The following is a 14086-nucleotide window of genomic DNA, read 5'->3' on the forward strand; positions in this document are numbered from 1 at the left end:
GCTGACGTTCATGGTTCTCAGTGTTGCTCATCGCTCATGCCCGGTCCCCTGCAGAGGGCTTGACGCACGGGGCTCTCTTCCTCCACGCTGCCCCGCTTCCCACTCGAGGAGGAAACGGGCACAGCTTTCCCTCGGCGGTCTCTGTGGGCCCTGAGTCCACCTCGATGGCCACCTCGGCCTGCCTTCCTTCCCCTGCCTGTGCATCTCTCCCAGATCTGTACTGACAGTTGCAGACGCTGCTGTCCCCAGACCAAGGGCAGCCCATCAGTCAAGAGTTTAGAAGTGGCTGTCTGTGACCCCCGGCTACAATCTCGAACCAGCTCTCAAGATGAGCTCTAAGGCCCCTTCTGGCAGTCAAGCAAGTTTGCTATCGCTGTGAGGCAAATGACGCCCGATTTATAAAAGCATGGAAATCGGCTCCAAATGGATTTTTCTGGATGCATCAGATTTTTATTCATTTTGAAAAGGAGGCAGGTAGGGAATTTCACCACTGTCACTTGACACAGGAGGTAACTGTCTCCGAAAATGAGAAGAGAGGGCAGGTGAGTCACTTCTGATATCCACCGCGCCCCAGGATCCCAGACTGAAGACCTGTCTCCACAGAGGGCACGCCACAGGCTGGCGCCAAAGAGCCAGCTGAGCCCTCTAACAGAGAGGGTGGCGACCAGCCATTCCTGGATTGGGGTCAGCCCGTGCTCTTCTGAAGTCGGTCAGAAGACATCCACGTGTGTGCACGTGGATGCGTTTGCGGGGCTGAACATACAGCGTGTGTGTGTGTAGTCACTCAGTCGTGTCTGACTCTGTGACCCCATGGACTGTATTCCTCCAGGCTCCTCTGTCCATGGGATTCTCCAGGTGAGAATACTGGAGTGGGTTGCCATTCCCTTCTCCAGGGGGATCTTCTTGACCCAAGGATTGAACCCAAGAGTCCTGCATTGCGGGCAGATTCTTTACTGTCTGAGCCACAGGGAAGCCCGTGTATACAGTTACCTGATTGGACATAAGAGACCAGGAGATAATTCGGCTTTTGGTTATATTCAGGAAGATGTTTTCAGGACATAAAACCACTGAACAGCAGCAGACAGGAACAGAGGAATATGCCCCCTGGATCTCCCAGAGGCTTTATTATTATTATTTTTAATATTTAGCTGTTTTCTTTATTTGCCTGTGTTGGGGTCTTTGTTGCAGTGAGCAGACTCTCTAGCAGTGGCACGTGGGCTGTGGCTGGTTGGTCTAGAAGGCAGGAACAGTAGTTGAGCTGCACAGCCTGGAGGCCATCTGATTTTACATGTCATAAAATACTTTTTTGAGTTTTTAAAAATGTATCTGCTTGCATCTTGTCTTAGTTCTGGCATGGTCTTAGTGGCCCCAAGGCATGTGGGATCTTCCCAGACCAGGGACTGAGCCCAAGTCCCCTGCACTGCAAGGAGGATTCCTACCCACTGGGCCACCTGGGAAGTCCGTTCCATTGGCCTTAGCTGGGCAATATTACAGTTCTCCTCACCAGCTTGAAGGCTGCACCACAGAGGTGAGTGAGCTGATTTGAGGGTTCCACCCCTGGAATGCTTCTTCAAGCAAAGAAGTTAGGTTTTGCCATATATCAGAGGCAAGTTGATGAACTCAGAAGGGTCAGGCAAAATGATAAACGGTTGAGCTGGTATGTAAGTTCTGAAACAGAAGTCAGTCCTCAGTGGATCTGGTGCAGTGTGCCGGCAAGTAAGTTACAAGGGTTCGATGTTAGAAGGGTTAGAAGGAGGAGAGAGTGTGATTTGTGTAAAGGTGGTGAACTGAATGGCAAGTTCCTCTAGGATGGTTCTCTCTGAGAGGGCAATCCAGAGATCGAGATTCTAGACCAGTCAGAAAAAGCAGAACCTCAGGGTGACCACATTGTTCAAACCCTGACCAAACCTTTTCCTTTAAAAATACATAACCGCCGCCAAGATGTCCATTCCACCTGTAGCGGTCGACCAGAAGTAAGTAATTTAAGATCCAGCAAAACTCATCTAGGCACAAAGATGTTGCTGGGAGTATTCAGATCAGATCAGATCAGTCGCTCAGTCGTGTCTGACTCTTTGCGACCCCATGAATCACAGCACGCCAGGCCTCCCTGTCCATCACCAACTCCCGGAGTTCACTCAGACTCACGTCCATCGAGTCGGTGATGCCATCCAGCCATCTCATCCTCTGTCGTCCCCTTCTCCTCCTGCCCCCAATCCCTCCCAGCATCAGAGTCTTTTCCAATGAGTCAACTCTTCCCATGAGGTGGCCAAAGTACTGGAGTTTCAGCTTTAGCATCATTCCCTCTAAAGAAATCCCAGGGCTGATCTCCTTCAGAGTGGACCAGTTGGATCTCCTTGCAGTCCAAGGGACTCTCAAGAGTCTTCTCCAACACTTATAATGATAAAGACTGGAAACAAATGCTCAGGAAAATGGGGACAATGACATAAAACGTGCTGTGATCCCTCGTCAGAGTGTTACGAAGTCGTAGAGTGACACTTACAAAGAGAGTTACTAACAGAGAAAAGTGCAGGTGGTACCATCTTAAATGACCCCATCAGCAGGCAACACCATAATCACAGGAATATGTCCAAATCCTTCTGTAAAAAATTATTCCAAAATGTTGAATGAGGGTATAGTGGATTATTCTTCTCTGTTCAACTCGCCTGCACTTTCGGTAAGGCATACGGATTACTTTTATAATGTAAATATACATGATGCGCTTTATTTTTTAAACAAAAAAGAAAAACAAAGCACACAGTTATTTTTAAAAGGCTCGTCGAGGCATTTTGCAGATGCCCCAACAACACTGGGATGGGTGGGAGGGGGCTTGAGTGGGGGTAGGTACGTGCCGGGGATTCAGAATGTGGAGCCAATCCTTTTGCAACTCATTCAGATGGGGGCGGAGGAGAGAAGGAATGAAAAGAACCCCTAGGAGTCCTTCGGGGATGAGAGTATAAAGAGATCTAAACCAATTAAACAAGCCTCAGAGCAGGCATGATCGCCCAGACCCCAGGCCCCCCAGACAGGACATGAGAGACCCTCTCAGGTCAAAAATGTCCCCTTAGGAGTAGAGGGTGTCTCATGATACAAAGTCAGGAACAGAGAGGCCGGGAGGAGAGGCAACTCAGAGGAGCCGAGGATGAAAGAGTAGGAAAAAGACGCTCCCAGGTGTGGAGGCCACCCCCAACCTTCCCCAGGAGGTGGTTAGAGGGGGATCCGGGAAGGAATTATTTATAGATCACACCACCAAGATGGGGGGAACTAGGGCAGGAATTGAAGGTAAGCGTGATCAACAGCATTTAAGTGAACCCTGGCAAGATCTTCGGGGAAACTTGAAGAAAGGCAAACCCTGCTTTCACCCAGGGAGAAAGCAGAGAAGTTGGGCCAGAAACAGGCAGTCAGGAGACAGGAGGGGGGTTGGTAAATATGTGAGTTTCATCCACGCCGATTCTAGGTCAGCGCATTCTGTCCAAACAAGCCCAGGATCCAAGTTCTAAGGGCTGTTGTTTCACTGTGGTCATGGTTTTGGAAAGTTAATCAGGAACAAGATCAAGAGGAGAGCTCCCTGGTTTCCATGAGGGCTGGTAATTACAGCTAAGAGTGCCCACCACATGCCAACAGCTTTTTCTGTCCTATTGAATCCATGCAAGAAACTCACAGAGTCGGCTTTGGTTACTTTCTTTTAAAACAGCCGTGATCTCTTAGAGAAGTTTTAGGGTCACTGCATTACTGAGTAGAAAATACAGAGAGATCCCCCCATCCCCTTGCCCCATAGGTTTTATTTTTGGCGCCCCGCCCCCCCCCCCCCCCCAAAGCTGAAGAAACCAAGACTTAAAGAGCTTATGTAACTTTCCCACAAACTTGCAGACAGTAATGCTTAGGGGCAAGAATCGAAACCAGGCTGCTCACATCTTTTCACGTTGCGTGTTCACGTCGGAGGCTGTAGTGTGGGATGGGTAAACCGTGGCCCGTGTCCCCAAAGGAGCCTGCTGACCAGCTAGGTATAGTTTTTCACGTGTAAATGGTTGGGGTGTGGAGAGGAGTCATGGGAAGCACGTGAAATTCACCTTTGGGTCGCACGTGAAATTCACCTTTGGGTCTGTGCATAAAGTTTTACGGGGACTTGGTCACATCCATTCCTCTTTTTGTATTGTTTCTGGCTGTTTTCACACTACCAAGACAGAACTGCGGAGAAGGCAATGGCACCCCACTCCAGTACTCCTGCCTGGAAAATCCCATGGATGGAGGAGCCTGGTAGGCTGCAGTCCATGGGGTTGCTAGAGTCGGACAGGACTGAGCGACTTCACTTTCACTTTTCACTTTCATGTGTTGGAGAAGGAAACGGCAACCCACTCCAGTGTTCTTGCCTGGAGAATCCCAGGGACGGGGAGCCTGGTGGGCTGCTGTCTATGGGGTCGCACAGAGTCGGACACGACTGAAGCAACTTAGCAGCAGCAGCAGCAGCAGCAAGACAGAACTGAGGCAGACACCTTGGGGCTTCCTAGGTGGCGCTAGTGATTTAAAAAAATCTACCATCCAATGCGAGATATGGGTTCAATCCCTGGGTTGGGAAGACCCCCTAGAGAAGGAAATGGCAACCCACTTCAGTATTCTTGCCTGGGAAATCCCATGGATGGAGAAGCCTGGCAGGCTATAGTCCATGGGGTTGCAGAGTTGGACACGACTGAACACGTCCATAGACACCTTATGGTCCAAATGCCCAGTCAGTTCAGTCATTCAGTCCTGTCCAACTCTTTGCCACCCCATGGACTGCAGCACGCCAGGCCTCCCTGTCCATCACCAACTCCAAGTTTACTCAAACTCATGTCCATTGAGTCGGTGATGCCATCCAACCATCTCATCCTCTGTCGTTCCCTTCTCCTCCCGCCTTCAGTCTTTCAGGTGGCCAAAGTATTGGAGTTTCAGCTTCAGTATCAGTCTTTTCAGTGAACCTTCAGGACTGATCTCCTTTAGGACGGACTGGTTGGATCTCCTTGCAGTCCAATGGACTCTCAAATGCCCAGGACATGCTCTATTTGGCCCTTTCCAGAAAAGGTTTCCTGATCGTGCTTTACAGAGACATAATCATTGCATTTACTGAATGTTGCTTTCAATATCATTAGACTTCTGCTGGCTAGGTTGCTGTAGACCAGTAGGCTTCCAAAGGATACTGTTTTGGGGGTTCTTGGCTCTCCTATAAATCAGAGCAACTCTCTTGAAAGGTTTCATAAAGTTTGGCCCCTGGGGAATATTTCCTTTGAAGAAAGGGTTCCACGGCTAAACAAACACACATCAAGTAGCTGGAATATCAAGAGCTTTCTCACAGAAAAAAAGTAAAATACTTGTGATGAAGATTATGTCTAAACCCACGCAAACGGGAACAGGTAGCATGGGCACGGTCTATATCAACTGAAGAACCGCGGCACAGAAGACTGCCCGGCAGACCCAGGTAACTGTCATTCAGCTAGAAAATCACTCCCCTGAGTGGGGAGTAGGAGTCATGATGCCCAGCTCCTTCATTTAGAAGGAGGAGTGGCAGAGAATGCCCTCCCTCACCCCCCACCCCGGCCAGCCTATTAGGGTCAGAGCCACCACTGGCCCTTGGGTTTGGCACTTTCTCTGCCCTTGTGATCCTGGGCATTTGCATTCATGGAGGTCAGCGGGGATTTGAGCCTGATAAAATTTGTTGGGTGTTATTTTTTTTTTCCCTCATCAGTGCATGTTCCTGAACACATCTCTAAAAGACAATGACTTTTAAAAGAACCACAATAGCATTATCATCTGTAGAAACAGTTAGTTAACAATAATTCCCTAAGGTCATAAAACTCCCAGCTGGTTTTCAGATTTTTGATTTTGCTGCAGGGTGGAAGTTCAGGCTGATCAGGGTTTAGAATGCTTGTGTTACTACTCACTGGCCTTGTGACCTTCGGAAATCTGTATCACCTCTCTGAGTCTCAGTCCTGTCATCTGTGAAATGGGATGGTTCTAATATCATCAGGGTTATTGTGAACATTGGATGATACAAGTAAAGTCCTAGAAAAATGTAAGACATGGGGTATGCATGCGTGCATACTCACTTGCTTCAGTCATGTCTAACTCTTTGCGACCCCATGGACTGTAGCCCTCCAGGCTCCTCTGTCCATGGGATTCCCCAGGCAGAAATGCTGGAGTGGGTTGCCACGCCCTGCTCTAGGGGATCCTTCTGACCCAGGGGTCGAACCCTCATCTCCTGCGTCTCCTGCATTGCAGGCCGTTAAATCATTGCTGATGTTGACGATGATGGTGTTACCCTTATAATCACGCACATTATTAGAGACAGAGTTAGGCTCACCAGTTGTCAGTTTGCTTGGGACTGTGCTGGTGTTAACAGTGAACCTCTAAGTCCTGGGAATCCCACCCTGTCCCAGGCAGACCGGTTGGTCACCCTCGTAAAGCCAGGCCACTCTAACAAGCTGTAAGAGATGGGCTGGTAACCCCAGCTCATGTAATCAAAACAGATTAACGGATTTCTCAAACTAGTGTATTATTCAGTTGATGCAGTCAGCAGGACTGCTGGTAGGGACCATAGACTCTCTATGAATACATTGTTCAGAAACCTCAGACCTGACGCTCATCATCACGGAGTTATGCACTTTAGCTGTCCCCACCATTCAGAAGTATGGTCTTCTCCACCCACCAGAGTAACGACTGATTCCCAGCTGGGAGAGAAATGAGGCCCCTGGATATAATGTCAGCAGTCCCAAAATGCTGGAGCAGCATAGAGAAAGAATATAGAGTGTATTTAGTCTCATCCCCTCATCCTGGCAATTTATTAATCGCCAGAGCCAAAGAGGGCCAAAGAGGTGAGATGACTTGTCCACTGGAGTTCAGTGACTTGGAGACAGCCTGAGCCGTGGCTTTGAGTCTCACCGCATTCTGCTGATGGCCTGATGTATACAGCACTGAATGGCGATGGGGATTGGACCTGCAGCTCTCTTTCCTTTGGATGGCCTCCTCTGCAAGGAGTACACAGCCCCGAGAAGTCTCTGTACCGACTGCCCGGCGTTGAAGCCTGACCAAACGGGAGGAGGGACCTGGGGGTCCTGGGCTGGAGGAGCCCCTCCCCTGGGAGGGCACATCTCTGGACACGTCTGGCCAGAGAGGTGGACACACCGCCTTCTAAAAGGGCGGCGGGAGAGCAGTCAGAGTTCATCGCCATGTGGAAACGGAATGAAGGACGGTGCTGGGGACTGGCTGATTCGGTTCAGGTAGGAAGCCAGACCAGAGGATCGCGGGGAAAATGCCCACTCTGGACCCTGCATTTTAAAAAATTAATTTACCAAACATCTACTAAGCATCTGATTTGTGCCAGGCACTGGGCTGGGTTCAGCAAGCACTATAACCATTTATGTTACCGGACTCACAGATCATGAAACAGTGGCAAAGAAAGAACCAAAGAAAAACTGAAAAAAGTCCAAGTTGCATTAGCTGTATGATGGAAGAAGGGAGTAATAAAGAGACCAACTGTACCTCCAAAGAGATTTTTTTAGCTGAATCCCAAGAAAATGCAAAAGAGTGAGTCATCTTAAGAAGGGAATTAAGAGAATTCAGGGTAAATTAAAAAAAAGTTCTAATTTCCTTACCAAACTCAGGGCATTGTATACCTAATGATAAATGACTGATACAGCTGATTTTTTAGGTAAAAGTTTATGGATTGACCACATATTTTGATAGAGACAGTCAACACCCCAAGTTGAATGTTGGTGATTTTTTTTTTTAATCTTGGACTTGTATTAATTTCAAACAGTCTGAACATCATGTAGAATTCAAGTGAATAACTCTTGGCAGGATCAAACCGTGTTCCCAGAGCTCAAATCCCCATCTTCAGAAAACAGTGTAAGATACCCTACTGAATGAAATCAGAATATATATATATTTTTAAGTGAAAACGAGATGAAAAGGATTGAGAAAGAGCCAAGTGATAGTTAAGTTAATCTTCAGGGGAGGGAAAACATGTCAGAAAATGTAAACCAGATCAGCCCGACCCGTCTTACAATTCTGCAGAGGGAATTAAATTCCTATGGAAAAACAAGTCTCTGATTATGAAAGGATTTGACTGTGTAGAAGAATCTGGAACATCTACCCTATTAAAAATACTTGTAAAACCAGGGGAATCATGTCAGAAATTAGAGAGCTAAAACAAGTGGGAGAATTCGGGCTGTCTGAAATAAAGTTATTATTTCAGATCCTGTATCATATTAGACTGCAAGGAAGAGAAAATTGCTTTATTATAAAAAGCAAAATTTATGACCAGGTAACGTCTTATCATTTTGTCTCTCTCTTAACCCTTTATATGTAACTCTGCTTGTCTTAACCATAATTAACTTTTTTTTAAAAAAAGTTATCCCAATGCATTTAACACAAAGTCTAATTTTTTTTTAAGTCTAATTTTTTTATGATCCAAATAAAACAATAATTAATCCAGGCACAGGGCTGAACCTCCTTTGAGGTTTACCAAGGGACAGACTAAACAAATAAAAAGCAATCATTGCATATTAGGAGACACTGAGATTAGCAAAACTCTGTCCCCAAATTGGGTGAGTAAAGCAAGAGCCATTGGGAAACCGTGTCCTTTAAATAACCAATGTTATAAGCATAACTTGGCAAGAAACAGGATGAAAGGGGCGTTAGCTCATTCTTGAATTTTACAGGCGGTGGCTGTTGTCTAAGTTAAAATCATTTTAGAGAATACATGTTGGATCTGGGTGTACTAAAACACCACCCCCCACCTTCCATTTCCCCAAATTAAATATTTTTGGTGTAAAACACAAATGGGAGTTAGTTAAGGCGTGTCTAGATAAAACTATTATCTTTAAGGCACAGCACTCTCTGGGGAGGTGGGTTTGTTCCCGCTGCTGCTAGTGAGGGTCGGCTGGCGGCAGCAATGATGCCTAGCAGTCTGCAGATGGCCACCGTTACTTCCGTGGCACGGACAAGTGGTCCCTCGGGAGCTGTTTGCACGGACTGTTTTGGGCTGTTCTGGCAAAAACCCTCTTGCCTGCTCCCCGATGCTGGTTCACCAAGTGCCTAATTTCACAAAGCTCAGCAAAGAAGAGGCAGTTACTGTGTCACTTACCAGATCACACTGGGTTCCACTGGTGAGCCCGGAGGAAAAGCAAGATTCCTAGGACACGCAGTGGGATTGGCAGAGAGCAAGTGGCGGTGTCTTCTCTGTGCATATGGGGTTCACTTCTAGAATGAAAAGATCATAGGTTCATCTTCTCTTCCCTATTCATTTTTCTTTTCCCCACCAATATGCCATTTATTTCCAGATGCCTTTTTCTTCTTAAACTATTCTTGGGACACACTTTCTGAATATTATTCCTGGTCCAGTCGAAATGTCACCACCTCAAGGAGGCCCTCCCCGATCACCTGTTCTCACGCGGTCCTCTCTCCCACTTCTCCATTCTCTATCCCATCATCGTGGTGTATTTTCTTGGTAACACTTATCAGTAGCTGACGCTGATGTTTTCTTCTTTATTGATTGATTTTTAGTGTTTGTTTACTCTGGCTCCTGTCTACAGACTGTGAGTTCCATGGGAACAAGAGACATCTGGGAGGTTAAAACAGTACCCGGTACAGAGTCAGGAGGAAGAATTATTGAGAGGTGGATGGATGGCTCGATGGATGGATGGATGGATGTGTAGGTGGATGAACGGGTGGGTGGATGCACGTATAGAGAGATGTGTAGATGGATAGCTAGGTGGATGAATATAAAGAATTGCCAATTTGGGTAGCCTTTTCCTGTTGTCAGTTAAGTCATGTCCAACGCTGTGACCTTGTGGACTGCAGCACGCCAGGCTTCCCTGTCCTCCACTATCTCCAGAGTTTGCTCAAACCCATGTCCATTGGGTAACCTTTACTCTTTGGCATTTTTCTCGGCTCAAGTTCAGATGTTAAATCCCTGGATGCAGTTTCATCCCCCACTGACTATTTTCTGCATGTCAACATCAACTGATGTCCTAGGAAACCCACTGAAACCCACTTAAAAATTAACCATTTCTTGTTGGAAATTAGATTCCTATCCAATTTTCATGTTTCTACTCCTTTTTCCCCCTCTTTCCCCTCCTTAACGGCAAAGTGAAGAGTATACGGAAATAGTTAAATATACGCCCAAAACAAAACTGTTTGGCTAACCAAACCAAACAAGCAAAGAGGACTCAGACTTTGTTCTTCATGTCCATTTTTTATGGGTATCTGTGTGAGGGGTCAGTGTGTTTTTGGAATCCAGGGCCATGAGATAAGAGAGAGGGCTGGATGGTGAGTCTGGTGAGATTTGTAGGGTAAGACACTGTAAGGCAAAGGGACACTCAGACGGGTAAGTGATCTCTTCTTAAAAAGCAGACAGCCCCTTTGTAAAATTGAGGTAACCAAAAGTAGTCGCTCACATTAGTATAAAATGTTTAGGTAGGTGTGCCCGCTGCGTCCCGGGACACAGGAGGACAGGGATTTCTTGTTCAGGTGGAAGAGAGGGACGATGAGTGGGCTGCAGAAGGCAGGCGGGGTCGTGGTGGGGGTCAGAGTGGGTGCAGAGCTCAGCCAGAATGGCACCGGGCAAGGAATTCCCTGGCGGTCCAGTGGTTAGGGCTCTGTACTGCCACTGCAGGGAGCACGGGTTCAAGCCCTGCTTGGGGAGCTAAGATCCTGAATGCCACCAGGGCAGCCGAAGTGGGGACAAAGGCAGCAGGCAGACAACAGGGAGGAGAGATGGGAGCTGTGAGGAAGGGGAAAACCATGCGGAACCAGGAAGACTGTCGTTGTTAAATACTCCTGGATCTAGGCAGCTTTGGCTTTGAAAGGCAGCGCAGCCCTGTCAGTCTTTATATGGCCTTCCTCGACTCACACCCACCACGTGGGCCCGACCATCCCATTGCCCCACTGCCCTTGGGCTGTTGTCTCCTTCAATGTCCCCTGCCAAAAAGAGAGGAGAGAGTCCAGGGCCATCCCTGACGATCAGTCGAAGAGAAGAATTCGGGTAAATCCCTTGCTGAGCCTTCCTGGTATTGCTTCAGCCCCAGCCCTCTCCCAGACCTCACACCTCCGCCAGCCTTCCAAGTGCTGGCATCATTGTTTAATTACCAGTCTTGCCTTCCAGTGCTTTAGCACAGGGGCTGAGCATCCTCACTGGCATTTCCTTACCACCCTCGCCCCTGGCATGGCAAGGCCCCTGCTTATCCATTAGTTCAGACAGTAGATGTGTTTGGAGCAGCCACAGTGTGCTGGGGCTGTTCCAGGTTCTGGGGATTCCAGCAGTAAACTTGGGGGTGGCCCTCACGAATTTACTGGGGAGGACAGACAGCACTCCAGTAGCCCAAACACAAATATGTGATGACCGATGGTGAGCCGTACTATGAAAGACATGATCAGAGTCCAGACATGATCCTGGACTGAGTGATCCAGGAGGGCTTCTTGGTGGAGGTGATGGTTCATTCATGGAATAACAAACAGGCTGTTCACTGAGAATCTGGAATTTACTTTCATCCACCCAACCCCATCATTCAGTGGCCTAGAATCTGAATATTGGAGGTTTGTTCCCTGCAAACAACAGCCCTGAGAACGCCACCAACAGCTTCAGCAGTGGGGTGACCAGCTCATCCTCGTTTGTCCTGGACCTCACCACTTTTAGCATGCCTAGTCTCATGTCCCCGGAAACCCCACAGTCCCGAGCACAGCAGGAAGGTTGGTGACACGACTCCTTAAGCGCGACCAGACAGCTTTCACTTGTGCACCTGACCTAGGAGCACGGGGCTCCTGTGCAGAGACTCCAGCTCAGCAGAACTCCAGAGGCCGTGCGGGGAGAATCTGGTAGGACACAGAGTGACAAAGTCAGGAGCTGCAAACCAAAACACCAGACTCAGCCTTCCTCGTTTCAGCGGGTCAGTGCTACGGACCCAGCCTTGGGCAGAGTGATAGACCGCAACAAGGGCTGTGAGCAGGGGCGTGAGCGAGAAGCCAGACCTGCAGGAACCTGTGGCCAGCACGGTCAGGGCGACCGGAAGAGACAGGAAGAGATTTCATCTCCACTGGGTCCCCTTCGAGCCCTCACTTCCCCTGGTGACCACTTGCCACGTGCTCAGAGAAAACAAGGCCAGGGCCACAGAGAGGAACCAGGGGGTGGGGCGTGGGGTCAAGTTCAGATCCTGTAACCCTTGAGAGAGAAGAGATCCCTCCTGCCTTGAGTGGCTAGATTAAGCAAACAAAAAGACACCCAGTTAAATCTGAATTTCAAATAAATGATGACTGACTTTTTTTAGTGCAAGTATATCCTATTATTGTGTGGGATTGCTTTTTAAAAAAAATGATTTGTTGCTTAGCTGACATTCAAATTAAACTGAATCTCCCACATCTAATCTCAACCCCGTTTCCCATTTCTGGAGAAGCATTGTGCCTGGCACCTGGTACCCCCAAAGGCATCAGGCCCCAGACACAATAAGGATAACAGTTCAGCACCTAAAATGCCAAGTGTTATATTTTAGCTGAAATTCACAGAATGGTCCAAATCCTACTTTTCCTAATACATGGCCATAGACTCTCTATCCATTTTTCTGTCCATGAACATTCAGGTTGTTGCCATGTCTTGGCTACTGTAAACAGTGCTGCTCTGAACATAGGGGTGCCTGTGTCTTTTTGATTTATAGTTTTGTCTGGATCATGTGGTAACTCTGTTTCTAGTTTTATGTCCATACAGTTTTCCATAATGATTGAACCAACTTACGTTCCCTCCAGCAGTGTAGGAGGGTTCTCTTTTCTCCACAGCCTCTCCAGCATTTTTAGTGATGGCCATTCTGACCAGTGTGAGGTCCGTATGAGGGCTTCCCTAGTGGCTCAGCAGTAAAGAATCTGCCTGCAATGCAGGAGCTGCAGGAGACACAGGTTCGATCCCTGGGTCAGGAAGATCCCCTGGAGGAGGGCATGGCAACCCACTCCAGTATTCTTGCCTGGAGAATCCCATGGACAGGGCAGCCTGGTGGGCTACAGTCCATGGGATCGAAAAGAGTAGGACACGACTAAAGCGACTTAGCCCACACACATTCTGACCAGTGTGCGGTGGTACCTCATTGTAGTTTTGATTTGTGTTTCTCTAATAATCAGCAGTGTTGATCATCTTTACATGTACCTATTGGTCATCTGTATTTCTTCTTTGGAGAAGTTATCTCTTTAGGTCTTCCACCCGTTTTTTGATTGGGTTGTTTGTTTTGTTGAATTACATGAGCCGTTTGTATATTTTGGATACTTAGCCCTTGTCAGTCGCAAATATTTTCTTTTGCAAATATTTTCTCCCATTCTGTGGGATGTCCTTTCATTTTGTTTATGGTTTCCTTCGCCGTGCAAAAGCTTTTGTATGTTTGATGAGGCCCCATTTGTTTTATTTTTGTTTTTACTTCTATTGCCTTGGGAGGCCACAGACTCTTATATGAAGTAGACTAAGCATTCAAAATAAACCAAGACGTCAGAGTGAACTCTGGAGTCCCCGGCTCTGTTGGATCCAGTGGAAATCTAAAACCTAAAGAGAGAGGGTACCTCTTTCTACGAACTCGGAAAGAAGCATGAGATTCTACTGTGACCTGTCTCGCAACCAGGGATAACTCAGACCCCGAGAGAACCTGGTGGGCCGCTGCACAGCCGTCTTTGCTGGCGGTGGAGGCTGGACTCTGTCCGAGGGGAGCAGAGGCAAGGTGTGACCAAGTCTGTGGGTAACCTGTCACAGTTGAGTCCGAGAAGGAACAGCCTCAGAGAGGGTCAGGATCCCTCAGGGGGTGACTGCAGGTCAGACTCCAGAAGCCAAGAACCACGCGCACAGGCAGGAGCAGAAATGAACAGCAGGGACACGTGAAGGGCCAGCGAGGGATCCATGCCAGGTCAGCTGAGAACAGGGTCGGGAGGGAAACTGATCAGGTGAAAAACAGGTCCCGGAGTATGGTGACTTGTCCCTGTGGGGTGGGCTTTCCTGGTGGCTCAGACGGTAAAGCATCTGCTTGCAATGGAGGAGACCCGGGTTCGATCCCTGAGTTGGGAAGATCCTCTGGAGAAGGAAATGGCAACCCAC

General features: G+C 48.0%; 1 protein-coding gene and 1 long non-coding RNA gene across 6 annotated transcripts in view; one reads left to right on the top strand and one right to left on the bottom strand.

The window, feature by feature from the left end:
- Positions 1-9514, bottom strand: part of LOC113875519 — a 43110-nt gene extending 33596 nt beyond the window's left edge. For 3 of the 5 annotated variants that reach the window (XR_003506267.1, XR_003506268.1, XR_003506270.1), the window contains exons 1-2: positions 9412-9514; positions 9116-9231 (exon numbers count right to left, since the gene is read on the bottom strand). This is a non-coding gene — a long non-coding RNA (uncharacterized LOC113875519). Of the gene's footprint in view, positions 1-948; positions 991-2318; positions 2598-9115; positions 9232-9411 lie in introns of those variants that run through there. The other 2 variants (XR_003506269.1, XR_003506266.1) reach the window with 2 other exon arrangements.
- MAF (MAF bZIP transcription factor) overlaps positions 1-14086 on the top strand; it is a 352604-nt gene that overhangs the window by 320817 nt on the left and 17701 nt on the right. The gene's annotated exons all lie outside the window — the stretch shown is intronic.

This window comes from Bos indicus x Bos taurus, chromosome 18, assembly GCF_003369695.1.
Source record: "Bos indicus x Bos taurus breed Angus x Brahman F1 hybrid chromosome 18, Bos_hybrid_MaternalHap_v2.0, whole genome shotgun sequence".
NCBI lineage: Eukaryota > Metazoa > Chordata > Mammalia > Artiodactyla > Bovidae > Bos > Bos indicus x Bos taurus.